The 17,695-nt window shown below is 39.5% G+C and overlaps 1 protein-coding gene across 9 annotated transcripts in view; it reads left to right on the forward strand.

The window, feature by feature from the left end:
* CDH18 (cadherin 18) overlaps positions 1-17,695 on the forward strand; it is an 831,624-nt gene that overhangs the window by 545,649 nt on the left and 268,280 nt on the right. For all 9 annotated transcript variants that reach the window (XM_048839639.2, XM_075125429.1, XM_048839637.2 and 6 more), the window contains one exon: positions 4,495-4,565. The gene's annotated coding sequence lies outside the window, so the exon portion shown is untranslated. The remainder of the gene's footprint in view (positions 1-4,494; positions 4,566-17,695) is intronic.

The following is a 17,695-nucleotide window of genomic DNA, read 5'->3' on the forward strand; positions in this document are numbered from 1 at the left end:
AAGATATCTTTAGTGTGGTGCTAATCAAAACAGATTTATTCCAACTGTGATATTAAACCCAGAAGGGGAGAACAGTGGGTTTTTTTTTAAAGCATCTACAGTTACACTCATTTCCCTTCTTCCTTTCATCTTTCGGTGATGATGATGTTAGTTAGTATAATTGGTCTTGTGTGTTCCAAGGAAGAAGAAAGCCAGACTCTGAGTGCCTATTTCTTCTCAACAAGCAGGTTCCACCATGACTCACCCTGCTCAAGTTTCTCTGCAAAAGGGACAAATGAAATATTCTAGGAGCAATTTGCATGTGTTCACTGTTAAAAGCCACTGTAGATGAATGTGGTAGCGCAACCCAGGTAATCACCAGAAGGAGAGAAAAGAATATTAAACATGTATGAAAAAGTGCAGGACAGAAGGAAATTTTGAAACCGCCGGACAGCACTTTTTCAAGAGTCAAAATATAACCGTTATATTTTGACTCTCTTGAAAAAGTGCTGTCCAGCTGTTTCAAAATTTCCTTCAGCCCTGCAGGAACAGGAGGGGTTTGGTTTTGTTTTTGTTGTAACAGGCACTCTTTGTTGTTCAGTGAAATCCTCTGCAGAATTGCTGGAATTATAAGACTGCAGGATTATCAATGCACTGTAGAGGGAACTACACGTATCTCATTTTAACACAGAAGGGTTTTTTGTTTTTTTTTCTATTTTATATGTTATTCTGGAGGCCAAACTTGGTGCTCCAGCTCCACATCTGATCTCTTATGATAGTCTTCAAAGGCAATCAATTTGACATCTCCCATGTTTTCAAAGTGTCATTAAAATGAGCATCTTAAAGGTTGTGCCCAACTTGCTGCCACTTCATGATTTTTCTTCAGTTTGCACTTTTTCATACATGTTTAATATTCTTTTCTCTCCTTCTGATGATTACCTGGGTTGCACTAGCAGGGGAGAGAGCTTCAATGCTTCTCTTCACCTAACAGCTACCTTGGTTATCCCCACTTGATGCTTTCACGCAGGAGAGGGGTCATGACATGGCTCACAGTCCCTGCTATTATCTGTGACAGTGGCAGATCAGGCAGGGAGGCTGAGTCCTGCTACACCCCCGCTGGTAACTCATAGACTCTGCCTTCCCATTCAGTTCTCTTCCAATTCTGCAAACAGCCTGGGGAGAGACTAGAAAACCAGTGTCACCTTGCTACACATTGTTTACCTTTCAGAGCTTCATGCTGTGGTGATTGTGATCGTTGGATTTCATTTGCCCTAAAACAATATGGGGAACCACGAAGGGGAGACACCATCCCAGCTTTTATCCTTCAGCCTCTTCTAGGAGTCCTAGAGAGGTGAATAGACACCCTTCTGGCTGTTCCTCTGCTCTTATCACACGCTCTTACAGGACCTGTGTACACATGAATTCCCCTAAGTTGGCATTACTGTGATGTCACCATGCTGATATGTAAAATTAATGTGAATTTCACTATCAACACAGACATGCAACTGACTGGACACTAGCTACTTAGATTGTATAAACTCCTTGGAGGAGGAACATCTTTTTAATTTTACATGTGTCCTTATCCCTAACAGAGGCCTCCATGTACTGCTGCAATACAAATAAATATCTAATGCAAAAATAAGACTGAAAAATAGAGAGCACCACATTTTATTTGACCACTTGCAATTTCTGTATGGTAAGGTTACATGTAAAAATAGTAGGTCAGAGACTTTCATATAGAAATGAAGAAAGATCTAGAGAAAAAAGTTTTTGGTTAAGGCACTGAAATGGAACTTAGGAAAGCATGGGTCTAGGCTGAGTTCCACAACAGACTTCCTCTATGACCTTGGGCAGATCACTTAATCACTGTGTCTTCATTTTCCACAGAGAGATAATACTCTTTCTCCCACCCTTTTATTGTCTTGTATATTAAGATTGGAAACTTTTGAGGGCAGGTACTGTCTCTTAATACATGTATGAATAACATAATGAGGCACTAATCTCAGTGGTGGCCTCCTACTGCTACCACAATATTAATAATAAAATGACATTTTGAAATTGATAGTGTTCCTTTAAAATCCTTTCCTCATTATGGTTGGTGGGGTTATCAGAAGTTATTTGAAAATGTCACTAGCTTTGTACTCAGCATTGCCAATCTCAGGAGATCCAAAATCATGAGTCAGACCTTAAATGCAATTTACTACTATATCATTAATAATAACATATGTTTTTATTAATATTATTAGTGCAATAATGTTAATAAACGTGTACATTTTAATGTTATTATTAATTGATAATGTTATATCTGAATAAAATAGTGGGGGTTTTGGTCTGTCTTTAGATTTTTGAGCTCTCCCTTACAGTGTGTGTGTGTGAGAGAGAGAGAGAGAGAGAGAGAGAGATTTGGCCCATGCTTCAGGTGCTCTTACCCCACGTCTTCCCATCCACTGCCCAGAAATTAATTTTGCCCCAACTTTCAAATCAGTTCTGCCCCCCGCAGCCCTTCTTTCCATCAGTTCACCCCCAAGTTTTCTCAGCCACACTTCTGCTCCTCCTGGTGTTCTTCACTTCTCTCTTCCAGTCTTTTGGGTTGGGGGCTGCAATGGGGTCACCTCTCCCCCTTCCAGATTTGGGGGGGGTGTCAGCTCCAGGAATTCTTTAGTTCACTACTCCCCCTCTCCTTCCATGAGAGTGGCTTTGGGATTATGAGGTGGGGGGAAGGGGAAACTGCTTTTCCCATAGCAGCTGTGATTGGTTGCTCTACCCCAGGAGGCAGGCAACTGGGACAGGCATTCAAGGCTCAAATTCGCTAGAGGGCTGGAGTTTCTCTCTTCATCTTCAGACTGGGCTCTAGCCACAGCTAAAATCCCGTCACTGCAAAAAAATCATGAGAGTTGGCAACAGTGATGTTACAAAACTGTCATCATTTCCCTAAGTTTTGACAAGCTTTACAGACTGCATGGAGAACTGAAAATGGAACAACTGTAGGTGTAACATTGTAAGGAAGGTATGCTTCAATGTGGTGACATCTATAATGTATCAGAAGTGAGGAATGATTAAGAGTTTTATCTGCATCTCTTTTTAAATTTTTAATTAAATTAACACCATCTGATATTTTGTAATGGAGCTTACTAGAAACTGTAAATGCTTCTTCATACTAGGTTAATAAATGTGTGACTCACACATGAATGCTAGTAAGAGTCAACTGAACTTTATTTGTTTACCCCAGTCAGCTGACATGGGTAGGGGTTACTAGCCCTGTCACGTGACTGGAGTCAGGCTCACTGGCTCCAGTGGTTACTGTACCCTTCAGTACACAGCAGTTGTCACACATGAATGTCAGAAAGTCAGTGCTTTCTTCTATTTGCACCAGCAGAAGAAGAGCTGGCCTATGCATGACAGTGGGGTGTTTACTCCAAGACCTACTGTTCCGGGCGGTTCTCAGTCAATGCCACTCCGGCTGAGGACTGTGTGACAGGAGAATAATACAGTAGGCCCAGACTACCCATCCAAACAGATATATCACAGCTGCCATCACTGCCTCCACAGGGGAGAGGGACAGTTGCTGTCACCACTGAAGCTCCCATGCAGAGTAGGTATCTGCTACTGTTCTGTCAGAGATTACACAGCCCTATCCTGCTGCCCCTTCCACTCTACTCCATTTCAAGTAGAGAGCTGGGTCATAATTTGGGGGCAATGCCAGAAGTGTCTTGAGGGAGTGGGTATGTGAGTGTTGCCTTTATGTGGCCCTGGATGGGTCTAACTTACAATGAAGTTGGTTGAGATGGGGATTCTACTTTTGTATGATAGGCAAACTATAAAGCGTTTGTTGTTTTGGATTTGGCTTGCATTTGGGTGAGATGTGCACCCTGAAGCTTGAGTGCTAATTAGAATGTCATCTGATGTATCCTAGGCTTTTTCATAGGAAAATTTGAGGTGGACATCTCATAATCAGGGTCTCCTCCAAATGTGACTTCTGCTTCCAGTCAGGCTGGAAATTTGTTCTGTTTAATATTGCACTATTTTGATTCTTGGGTTTCCAGTTGGTAACTGGAGGTGACATAGCATGGGGAATAAATTAGGGAGGCTATTTAAAAAGAAAAGTTAACTCAATACTCTGGAACGTTCAGGATTGCTCTTAAAAATGGCCAAAGGTGAGGGTGATGGATCTGATTATTCTTCAGTATGCTGATAAACCCATCTGATTATTTTTTTCTTGGTCAGACCTGAACTTTACACAATAACATAAAATATTTGTGGCTAGATTTTACACTGACAGATTGTCATTAGTTTGTAGCAGGTAGGGGTTAAATGGAGTCCACTGTCAGAAGGGAAAAAAGGGAACTTCCATCCCTATCTGCATTTCTTTCTGAAGAGGAGTCTCAAGTGTCAACAGTATTTCCAAACAGATGTACCAATATCATTTATGCTACTCTTAACTCCAGCTCCGGGCAAGAATTAAAAATCTCTCCTCTTTCGCTAATGTCTGATTTGTTGTCTTATTTTTTTTTTCAGCATCGCAGAAGCAGTAAGATTGGCTTGGCAGATTGTGTGAGAGAAGGGAAGCACACAGCTACCATTGGGCAGTAAGTGCCAGTTTTAAGTGTTATTTTCTTATCTAACCAGCAACACATATTGCTTCTGGTTTTAAAGTGAATGGAGATGAGCAGGACGTTCAGAGTTATTGGTTTGAAATGTTTTTAGACCTGCTGCTCAGCACTGGGAGTGCTACTTTCATTTCAATCACTTTGTAACACGCACACGTGTACAATCCAAACGGCTTCTAAACTGAAGTGCTCTGAAAAATGTCAAGATATCAATTTGGCGGTAATCAGGGACCTGGACATAAGCGCTGTACAGAAATATACAGTAAATTATTGATGTGCTACAAACTGAAAAGTGTGTTAAATAGCATTCAGGTAAACTCTTTCAGATACCAAGAAGTTTTAAATAGATAATATTCAAAATTATTCAAAATCCCTCTAAAATTAGAGGGAGCAGTGCAGGCATGCACACACTAATTTATGCCCTCAGAAGCTAGGAATAAAGCCATATCTGTCCATTTTGTATACATGCTACTAAAATGCCACTCTGTTTTATATTATAAATTACTGTCAGCTTTGTTTGCAATGTGCCTTGCTGCTAATTTACACTGTTTTTGGAATAATGCCAGCTTAATTTCTATTGTAAAATATAGATGGCTTCTATTTTTCCCCTTGAGAAAATATCTCTGCAGCAGAATACAACATATAATAATAAACCTTAAAGGGCTTGGTAGACTTAATTTGCAAACAGTGCATAATGTACTAAATTTGAGGGCTGATGGTGTACGAACATTTAGAATTATTTGCAGCTGCATTAAGCCCATCAGCTGCTTTCTGAAAATAATGCAGAGATTTTGCATGTGTGACTTTTCATGCCGCAATTATCAGCTTCTTAAAACATACAAGTAAGTGTAAGGGTGCCATTTGTGAACTAACTAGAGTTAAAAAATTGAGAGCTATTCAGGTAGAACTGTCTGGAAATGTAGTCTGGTACTCTAGGTCTCATGGTTCTACTTCAAATAATTAGGGGATGGATCGTGCCTTTTCCTTTTACAGAAGTGCAGATCAATAGGAGGGAATAAAGTCTCCCCTGCCACCATCTGTGTGACTAATGTAAGAGACAGCCAGATGTGGAGTTCCTGCACTCCTGAGAGCACAGGATCTTTACCTCAGCTACTCCCCCTCGGAACAACTGAGCAAAGGGGCTGGGGAGGTGGAACAAGGGTTCCACCATGCCCATGTTCTGGCTGGTCATGCTATGAGAGAGAGTATAGTATTCCCACTATGTAGCTGTAATAACTGACTCCCCTCCCTCCTGCCACAACTCAGAGACCCACAATGCCTCTAGTGCTCTCCACCCCACCCAGAGTATGGTGCATCTCCACCCCATACCTTCCTATGTACTCTATACTAAAAGCTCAAGCTAGCACTAACTAAATAAATCATTAATACTAGCTTAATATAGTAGTGGGAAGGAAGAAAGGAAAGAAGACAGAGAAAGTAGCTACATCAGATGAATTACTAGGTGACATGGGGTGGTAGAAAAGATCTAATTTGCTTGAATAAATATGGGAACCATCCATATACCAGCAGGATAATCTGGCAACCCATCTCCTACTGTCAATAAAAAGGTGCCAATCATATGTTTGACATAAAATTTATCTGAAAAAAGAACACCTTGAAGGTACGCCTGCATTATCTCCTCAGAAATCAGCACCAATGTTTTGAATGAGAGAGGAGCATCCATAGAAATATAAGAACAAGAGAAGTGATGATAAAATTTGTAATGAAGTGGGGGCGAAGATGAACCAAGAAGGTGTGACCTGCAGCTCTTTGTTTGGAAGAGCGTCCAGAGAAACTGGAGGCTCATGGGTTTATTAGTGGGAAATAGTCTCATTTTTATGTCACTGGCACAAGCCCAGCCTAGTCCAATAGGGACCAAACATTATTTCCACCTAGTGATTTTTTCACACTGTATGTGTAATGAGCAAGATAAAGGTATCCATGTTTGAAAAAACAAACAAAAGAACCCCACAGCTGTTACTCATTGTCACTCGTGTTTACAGTTTTAGCAGAGGAGCTGAAGACTGAAATCCCCTAATTCACAGCATATGTCAGCCCTGCAAAATGTCGGGTGGGATTGGATAGGCAGGGTATGGAAAGCTTGCCCTACCACTGGCTATGCTGTTCTTTTCCTGGTCACACATGGAGGAGTTTAGTCTGCAAGGCTGTCAACCCTGTGTCCTTCACAAGCAGAACAAAAATGAGGGGAAAAATAAAAACATCTGCCTAGTGCTCTGCATATTTACACCAAGAGGGAGTATGTTGTCATTATTAATATGCTGTCATTATTTTGTTAATCGTTCAAAAAAATAATTGGTGAGCAAATGTGAGCAGTGGCCGTTATGTGTACATAGCAGCTACCACTGCTCTTTATAGAACTTATATATGAAATGAATAGTCAACGTTCACAGTTAAATAGTACATAAGCCATTATTTATTAAGATGTTTCCTACTCTGGCTGTTCAATGGGCCATAAAATACCAGTTGATGGAACAATAATATTTTATTCTATTTTCTCCAAATAAAATGAAGATTGGTTCCCTAATGAAACATGTGCCGAACAATCATCCCTATCCTACCAGGCATGTGTGGACAACTGCCCACTTGTGGTGGACTTTGTTAGTGATGGTTATGGGGTAAGAACTGGAAGACATTTCAAATGAACCCAAGACAGTTTTCAACATATGTCAATGGTGTACAGTTCAAACATTCAAAGAGGAAAAGAGTGTTCACATTTAAACAATTATGACCTTAAAGTAGATGACAGGATACAGAGATTCCAAAGCAAGTTGGGCCAGATCCTCACCGCGAGGGGGCAACTTCCTGCTGCTCCAGTGATGCAGAGCTGCTCTAAAGCCATTTTAGCCAGCTTCTGGAGGATTTCTCCAGTGCAGGGGAATTCCCAGGTAGACAGATTTGCTGCGGAAGCTCCTACTCCAGCCTCTATCCCTGAAGCCAGCAGTAGGGGTATTAGTGGGGGAAAAGAGTGCCCCTGGTATCCCTGGCAGTGAAAAAATAGTTTCCTGAAGGTTGTAAGGGGCTTTCTTAATGGGTTTAGCCTGGAATGAAGCAACCCCACAGAGCAGGGTTCCAAAGGCAGTTTACAGGCATCTTTACACTTCATCCCTGCCCCTTATCTCCTTGGGGCTGCAGCAAAGGATTGGGGCCATGAGCTTGATATTATGGTATGCTGTTTTCATATTAGCACCAGTGGTCACTTATTTCATAAACTGCATAGCATAGTAGCTCATATAGGGGGTAACTATACTGCCACCAATGGTCTTAAGCTTTGCCAGGAAAAGTGAAGCAAAATTAATACCCCGTTCTGTAAAAAAATATATATATATATATATTCATCGGTAAAATCTCTGTTTGTAGGAGTATCTTGCACAACGGGGTCCTGGTCAATGACTAGGGTTGGTAGGTGCTCCTGTCATATGTAAAAAATAATCTGTATATTTTAATCAGAGAGGAAACACTAAAATGCAGGGATACAAAGCTGTAAATAAAGATGTCTGAGCCACATTTTTCCTGACTGGGTGAGGAATAGCTGAATCATGTTGAAGATGAGATTGTAAGACTTTTGGGTCGAATATTTGTTGGCTGTTTTCACCAGGAATCAGTATCAGGTAAAAGTTCAGAGACCCCTTGCAATCTGATATTCTTTTTCCTCATTTTGTTGTTCAGCAGGGGCCAGATTGTGCAATCTATGCACATTGATGAGCAGGTACTCACATAAGTAGTCCCATAAAAGTCAAGGGACTAAAATTTGGCCCCATAGAAATCAATGGCAAAACTCCCATTGGTGTCAGTGGAGCCATCATTTCATCCAAGGAGTTTACAGGATCCAATTCTACCACCTGTACTCCCATGGTGACTATTTATGGTGGAATAAGGAACTACTACACAGCTGTGATGCTAGCAGAATCAGGCCCTAAATTATTTGAGGATTTGATTTTCTTCAAAAATGATCACAGCAGCACTATGATCATCTACTGTAACTTCCCAGTTAGATACTTTTCCTTCTGGGCTTGTAAATTGTAAACCCAACATTTGAAACCTACAACGTATAGCCGGCACTCTTTCTTCTAAAGGGTCAAGTCTTTAGGTCATTAAGCCTTCAGATTTGGAAATCATATCAGAAAGTCTTTTAAAGCTGAAGTCTGAGTCAGGGCTCAGGGTTGAGAAAATAGCAGCTTTTAATGTTGCTCCTGGTCTTGTCTGGGGTGGAAATGGAAAAGTTTGTTTTTTGTAAACATCCGAATCATTCTAACCCTTTGGCACATCATAACAAATCACCGTAAATAAATGTGTCGGTGGGGCTAATGTGTCAATAAGGGGACTAAAAGTAAAATGGGAGTCAGATTTCAAAGATATCTGCAGGCTAACAATCTTAAATCCAAAGCAATGAGAGCAGAGTGGTCAGCAAGTGAGAAGGTCCAAAGAGAGAAGAGAAAGCAAAGATAGGATCTCCTCATGCTAGGAATTAAACTGACAAACTGTCTCCTAGTCTATACACCTACAGAAGGAAGAAAATATTAAAAGGAGAAGAAAGCAGCAGGGCTAAACAGTGAAGGGTAGTACCAAGCTATTTCTAGGAGTGAGCAGAAAAGAAGGAAGATCTGAGGAAGGAAACTGGCTGGACAAACTCAGCCTAGATTATCAGATTTCTCAGTCTTTAAGGCTCTCCGTATTCATCCCGTGTCCTCAAAAGAGCAACCAAGAAAGCAGAATGGTTTCCAGAAGCAAAGAATAACAAAAGACTGCTGAAATATGTGCAGTTAGGAAGTGATAGCAGAGAGCTAATGTATAAATCTACTCCCTTTACTTCCCACACGTATGTGGCCCCCACTTCCCTTCCCTCGCCCCAGTACTTTTTCTGGATGTTCACTCCTGGATTTTTTAATGATTCTTGAACATTGAGTAGGATGATGATAAATGTTCTCTCTCTTCACTTACAGGAAATAGGTTAAGATCCAGCAGATATATAGGTTATACCTCAAGTTAGCTTCTGCATGTAAAGTGTCTAGTCGCTTCTTTCAAATATTAAAAGAAATGTTCTCAGGCATACAAGAAGTGATCTCATATGTGGCTCCTAAAATGTCCTTCAGCTCACGCTTGAAAGCTTCATACATATCAAATTCTATGTCAGACTTTATAAAGAACATTTCAAAAGAAAGTTTATACTGTTTGGTTTGGTGCCAGGCTGCTACTAATACGGTGTGAATGAGGGGGAAAAAAGTTTTGAAAATGAATGCTACAAATGCTCTTAACACTTCTTAGTATATATCAATCTGTGTTTCACTGATTACTCATAAATATGTGCAATATAAATCCCACGGTATCATGGCTCCATGATACAAGTGCCACAAAGTTTGCACATTCCCCAAACTGAGATTTTGCTGAAAGTCATGTGAGTTCAGAGAACACATTAAAAAGAAAAAAAAAATATGGAAACAGAAAATGTTTTTGTTCTGGGATATCAATCCACTTTATGAGTCTATTGAACCAGTATACAATAGAGAGAAACTATCAGTTTGTAAATATATCCTCACATATTACTTAGCATTGCATGTATATTCTGAATTGGTGATATGCTGGTGGGCTGGGGAAGGTGAATAATTACAAAAATAATCTCAGCACATTATATTTGTCAGATCATAAACCCATCTGTCAGAAAGGTGAATAGTTAAATCATCAAATTATTTTATGTTGCAAACATGTAATGGAAGTTTTGTAATAGCTATGCGTATGTTGTGAATATTAGGATTTGCACACATTATGGAATTGCATTGTATACACTATGGATTTGTGTTTTGCAAGTATGTGTAAGAGAATTTGCCAAAGACTTTTGCATTATGTATATATTGTACATGTGTATATATATAGGTATATATCTAACTAACTAACATTATATATATATATATATATATATATATATATACACACACACACACACACACCAAAACACTCAGAAGCAATTATTGTGCTCTTGACATATTTTTAGTAACAATGTGCTAGTATACAGACTGAAAAAACAAAAAACCCACACAAAACAAAAACATACAGTTTTTTAAAAAATGTAGAGGTACAACAATATGAGATATAAGACACAGTTCTCTGCTAGCATAAATTGGTGCAGTGAGATCAATATTATCATACAGTTGACTTCAATAGGGCTGGGATAATCATAGCAACAGAGAATTTGGCCCCAAATTACCTGCAGATATACAATTTTGAAAAGAATGCAAATACTCTTCTACTACGTAAGTAGGATAAATATTTCCCTACTCATTAGTAAAATTTAAAGACTTTTTCCCCCCTGCTACAATACATTTCTTGTTGGAAGGCTTTGGTGCAGATATAATAACCACAAATATTACTTTTTAAAATGTAGTCTTTAGATAGATTCCTCGGTTAAAATATCATATCTTGTACCTTTTTAAAAGATGCTTTGAGACCCTTTTTTATCAAACTTTTGTATGTGGAGTTAATTTGAGTTTCATTTATTTGCAACAGTAATACTGAGCAAATTTATAAGCTGGAAAACATAAGGATGCTTTCTTGGAGATTCCAGAGATTTTCAGTGACTGTAGGCAATGTATTCATAGCAGATACACTAGCTTCTTTTAATAATAGAAAAATCACAGGTTTTTCATGTCCTAAAATAGATAACCTAGTTATCCGGATAGTGGGAATCCTCCAACCCAGTAAATGTCTTTAAATGTAAGGTGTTCTGTGCAAGTCCATTCAGCCAGTCTAGTTTGCCCCAAGGGTGAAAAGTTCTAGGAAAATGCTTGATGCTTGTATTAGTTTCTGCTTGAAAGTGACAATATAAATAGTTATTGCTAAAAACAGAAATGTGATTTTTCTCCAAAGTAACTAAGAAAAAAATCAAAATGTGACATTTAGCCCTTCATTTTCTCAATCTGTTCTGGAAGGCTTCTGGACTAGATCTGGTATTTTTTCTAATTATCAAGGATTCTTTTCCTGCCAAGATGGTGAAGGTAAGTCAAATATGTTTTGTGTTTGCAGAACTAATTATGGATGAACAATTCCAGTACTAAATAATATCAGACCCAAGATTTTATTTGTTTAGTTTTTGGTGGGCAGCTGGCTCCTTCCCTCCTTCCCCCACTGAAACACACATCTAGCTGTCTGTCTAATACACATTAAAAGAAAATTATTACATTTGCAATGCACGCACTCAGGAAGTAGAAAATGCCAGAATTGGGGTTGCCTATGCATCCTTAGTTTGCCCCCCTTGTGAGAATACATTATGATAATTTCATGGTCACATACTATTTTCCCCCATGGGATCCCTGCCTCATTCAGTGCACAGAGTAGACAGTGCTCAATTAATGAGAAGATATTGAATATTTTATCTTCATTGTTCAATATATGGCCCCTCACCTTATTTATTGCACACTGTTCAAACCATGCTCTGAAGACAGAATTATGAATTTCCTCCTGGGCTTTCCTATGACATTTGTCTACAGTGCCTGAGTGTTTAAAACATATTTATTTTCACAAAAGTCCTATGAGGTGAGGGGCTATCATCTCCATTTTACAGATGAAAAACTGATGCACAGACAGAATAAGGTCAAAAGTGTCTGCTAATTTTGTGTGCCCAATTTGAGATACTTGGAATCTGATTTTGCAGAGTATTTAGCTTTTTAAGTTCAAAGTTCAACTCCCATTGACTTCAGACCCAGGTGTGAGAGCTCAGCACTCGGACAAATCAGATATCAGGAGGAATATACAATTAGTGACTACCTGTGAAAAGTTTGGTTTCTCCAGTGTCAAATAGGAACTCTGTGGCAGAAAAACAGGAATAGAATCCAAGTCTCCACAGTAGCATTCAACTGCCTAAACCACAAGACCATCACTGCAGGAAGAGAGAGGATGATTCTTTTTCCATCCCCTGCATTCTTAGGATGATCTGTCACGAACTAACCCTCATTTGTCCTATGTGTAACAATCTGTTCCTCCTTGTACTTAGCTGTGGCACTCTAGATATGTCTGCACTGGAATTAACATCCACGGCTGGTCCATGCTAGCTGACCTGGACTCTCAGGGCTCAGTCTATGCGGCTGTTTAACTGTGGTGTAGACACTCTCTCTGGAGCCTGGGCTCTGAGACCCAAATCTCAGGTTCCCAGCTTGAGCCTGAATTAAATTTTTCTCCACTAAAATTCACTGGGACATTGTGACCTGTCTTCCATGTAGACATAGGAACTATATGTTACAATAGCAGCAGCATGGGACTCAAATGATTACTTTCACTTTTCAGAGTGAGGGAATCCCAGCCTAGGGACAGATGTTAACATCTCTTCACATTTTGTGAAATAGATGGAAAATGTTAGAGGGTTAACACTAAACAGCTAAAATATTGAAAGAGTTGAATAAAATGAATAACATTCCCTCTTTACAGGCTGACTTTTCTGAGTTAGATACTGAGATTCTGCTCTGTGATACAAGAAACATTCCCCACACAATTCCCCTGTTATACAAGGGGGTGAAGGCATCTTTTGGAGAACTAACATAATTGCATTATGCTGCCCAAACACCACGGCCCCAGAGTAAGAGACATATCAAGGGCAGAAAGATGGCTGGCTGGAATAATGGCCTATAAAGAACCATTTCAAACCAGTGTTATTTAGAGCAGCCCTCAGGTTACTCTAAGTTTTGCTTCTGGCTAAGGAGGACTCTGGTTCTGTACAGAATTTGTAACACATTTTCCAATATCTCTCTCTCCTTACCTGCACCCAGCACAGGACAGGAGTAACAGAATTTAACCTTAATGCAACTTACCCCTTGAAAGCTGACTTAAAAAACTTCCAGATATTAAGCAGCATTTATTCTAGCTCCAGCAAGATGATGGTCGCTAAAATCTTGAAGGAATCAAAGTTTGGAGAAAAAGGTTCTGAAAACCTTTAGCTCATAAGGGTTAACAAGCGTTACTATTCATGACTGAAATGCTGAGATCCCAGGCGTTCATAAGATTTATGGTAGTAGTTTCTAAACCCAGAAACCAACTGAAAATGTACGAGGTAACAAGGCACAAAAGGAGGTTGAGGTGGGATGTAGTCAACACCCAGTTGTAGGAATTTCTCCTTGAAAGTTTGAGTTTAACCTGTAGGCATTGGTTCACTTCTAGCATTTGTGAAACACCCCATAGGGTTCAGTTCACAAGCCACTTCATTGACCAACCCTACCCCCTTAACTACAGCTTTCATAAAAGCTGTAACAGTTCCTATGGACCTATCCTGTTTCAAATTAAAAATGAATCTGGGTCCACAGCCTCTGTAACAGAAACTGTAGAGTTTGAAGACTAATAGAGGACCCCTGTGTTTTCTCCCTGCTTCTCTTCAACACCTCCTGCAGCTAAACAGCAGGATATTTATAGACTGAGTTTCAGGATATGTTAAATTAGCAGAGATTGACTGTGTGGAACTTTCACTGAGACAAGAGCAATTTACTCCCACTTTCAGCCAGCACTCAGAACACAGCTGACAATGAATTTAAATGATTTGTGTCATGTCCATAAGTCACCTAAGTCGCTAAATGTCTCTGCTTTTTATTGGCTGAAATTCTGTCATGAACCTCAAACTGTCCCCCATATATGACTCCACCCCCTACATTGGAATATCTATACACACTTCCAAATACTCAGAACCTAACTCTCCCTGGTCTTTTCAACTGATATTCAGAAACATATTAATTGGATTTCCAGTGCAATACTCTTTCAAATGGAAGGTAGAGATCTCATGCAGATTCATTACATATGAGCTTAATAGTACATTGTTTAGAGTAATTTCTTTCCTACAAAGTAACTGCATGGAAGTGCTGTCGGCAGTCTTTAGCAGAGCACCTACTCAAATATTTTGCCCTGTCGTTTTCAACTAGAATGTTTGTGTGTAGAAAAATCAGTGGAATTCATGATACTTTACGTATGTTACACACGTAAGTTTTTTTCAGTTTCTGTTTAATTTAGCTAAAGATGCAAGTAGTTATAACTAGAGCTGGGCAGAATTATTTCAGTATAAAAAAAAAAGTGCTGAAAATGCAGTTTTGGTTTACCCAAAACTGCAAATTTAGGTTGAATTTGGCAAGTAGTTTCAGGGAAAAATGGAAGGGGAACTTTCTAAAAAAAATCAAAATGTTCTATGTTGAAACTTTTCATCTAAAAAAAGTCACATTTCAACTTTTCATTAAGAAAAAAAAAAGTTGTTTTGAAACTTAGCTTGATTTAACTAAAAAAGCCCATACAATAAACAAAATGTTTTGTTTCAGGTTGAACAAAACATTTTGTTTGCCCAGAAATTATTTGTTTTCCAATTTCTCATTTCATTAGGAAAAAAATGGGAAAACTTTGTCATTGCTATATACAGTAATTTTATTTTTCGATTTTGCCACTGACCTGAAAGCTCAGTTGTTGCTCAGCACCTCTGCCATCAACATCTTGTTCCTTCTCTGTTAATCCTTTAAACAGCATTTTTGAAAGCTGTTGTCCAAACTTTGACTGATAAACTTATCCTCTGTAGTCTAATGTACTATTTGCAGGACACTCTTGTGATGGGTCAAACAAGATTTGGAGGTTTGGGGCCGTAGGGATTAATCTCTAAACATCTGGATAAGGTTTAGTGAAACTTCAGAACTATCAAAATTTCTTATGTCTGCCACATGTAGCTGGAAATCTTGTGAGAATAGCATTTATTGCTATTTTAGCACTTCAATTGCCAGTCTTGGCAGGCAGGTGGAAGTGCATGAAAATGAAAAATAAGAGAGAGTTAAGCAATCTTTTTAAAACATCAGAAAAGATTTGGTTCAGGTGCAGGCTGAAGGTTCAGATCACTGCTTCTGCTGTTCTTGACTTTAACCAGCTGAGAGAGAACTGAACCTCAGTCTTCACTGGTTAGGTATTTTGCCAGCAGCTGAGCTATTAAGCTGGACTTCTCCTCAACATTTGAGCCACAGTTTCTGAGAGATCAGGCTTTAAGAAGCCAACTAAAGATAGACATGGGGGTTTATATTTTAAGCACAAATTAATGAGTTTTTCAGAATGATGAGGCATTTTGCTAGTCACTCGTAGCATTTCCTCTCATATATTGTTGTAATTAAAGATCTGTTCACATTTCAATTGTGAACTTTGGCTTTGAGAAATTTATAACTCGAAAATACATTTGAGGAGGGAAAAAAGTTCATAGGAAAATTACATAAACAGTGCATAACATGTGTTTTTATTACCAAGATACTACAATTCATGCTGCGTGCTACTAAATTGAAAGGAAGTCTTGGTCCTGTTGAACTCAAAGGGAGTTTTGCCATTGATTTCAGTGGGGTCAGACAGTGCTTAAAGTGTACATGGGGCAGTTAATAAGAGGTTGCAGATCCATCAATAATTAAACAACTAAAAATAAAATTGAGCTGGGTCACTGAGACATGCACTTTAAGCAGTGTCTTAGTAAAGCTTCTGCTCCCAGGTTATGATAGACTGCCCCTTCCCTTTTTGTCAGACCATATTAAGCGCAGGAGCCAGGATTTCACCTTTGATTTTTGAGGAGTATGTCTGTAGACTGCTTAGCCATTTGAATCATGTATGGTTACCAACTTTATATGCAATGATAATTATGATGATTATGAGAATATCAAATCAGAACTTAAAACGATCTATAAATGCATATACCTTAAATGCAGAGCTGGTAGGGAATTTTCAGGCACAGATTTTTGTTGTTGGAAGATGTCAATTTGTCAAAACTGAAACTATTCATGAAAAGTAGTCAGTTTCGATTGAATCTCCTGATTCAAAACATTTTTGAACAAAAACTTGTCAAATTGTTGAAACATTCCAGTGAAACATGCCCAGAATAAAAAGTTTATTATTTTGGACTCAAAATAACTTTTGGTTTAGAAATTTCTGTTAATTTATACTAAAAAAAAAAGTCAAAATACAAATGAAACATTTCAAAATTGTTGAAACAAAACATTTCAGTTGACCAGATTAAAAAAAAAAAGTTTGGATGATCAGTTGATGAAAATTGTCAAAGCTATGATTTTTTAATCCCAACTCGGGATGCAAAACCAATATGAAATCTCACAAACTCTTGTGGAATAGGAAAATGATTACCTGTCTATGGCTACTTCAGTGCATAACCGCAACATTTTGTTGCCCTAACCCTTGTCCTTCCTCACATCACCACTTTCCTGTTGACTACCACCCTCACTTGCCAATCATATTTTACATTTAGATTGGACAGGGGTGGCGGAACCAGGATGACAGCGGGGTAGGTGGGAGGCTTGTGCCGCTGCAATGGGAATTGGTGGGGGAGGGTGGATCTATGTTTCCACCCCGCAATGTTTTTTGTCCTCACAGTATCTCTTGGAAGCCAGAGAGGGACCTGGCTATTTTCCACCGTGTGTGTGTGTGTGTGTGTGTGTGTGTGTGTTGTGGGGGAGATGAGAGTGGGACCCAGAGGAGGGGCTGCAGTGGCCATGATTGTGCAGGAGCTTGGCCTGGCTGCCATGGAACTGGTAGGACTTCTTGTCCCAGACGGGTCCTATCTTCCAGCTACTGCAGGGCCCATGGAGACACCTGACCTGGAAGAGGGGCGGGAGCATGTGTGCTAGCTGTTGGGATGGGGGAATGGGACAGGACTCCAGCATCTGGGTGAGGGGAATGGGGGTGTCAGCACACAGGGTGCCAGCCAAGGTCTGCTGGGGAGTTCCAGGCAATAGGCACCAGATGCAGAGGAACTGCCATTGGAACAGTGGTAGGAACTGCCAGGAAGCTGGCTTTTGCCCCTCCCTCCATCTCAGTATCTCCCCTTACCCCCACCTTCTATCTCTTCCCTCCCCCATTCACAGGAGCCATCTACCCCTGCCAAGATTGGTAGCATTTGGGGACAAAGGTTCTGTCTTTTGGTCTGTCCTCTAATGCACCTTGCACACTTTTGGTAGCTGTCAAAAAATGAGCAACAATAACAATAGTGATTGTTTAAGAAACAACGGTGGCAATTGGTTATACTACATTTAGTTGCAAAGCAAGGAAAACAAATAGAATCAAGCAGTTAAAATGCATTTTGTCCATGTTCTGTCTGAAAAATTCAC

This window comes from Caretta caretta, chromosome 2 (genome assembly GCF_965140235.1).
Source record: "Caretta caretta isolate rCarCar2 chromosome 2, rCarCar1.hap1, whole genome shotgun sequence".
Taxonomy (NCBI): domain Eukaryota; kingdom Metazoa; phylum Chordata; order Testudines; family Cheloniidae; genus Caretta; species Caretta caretta.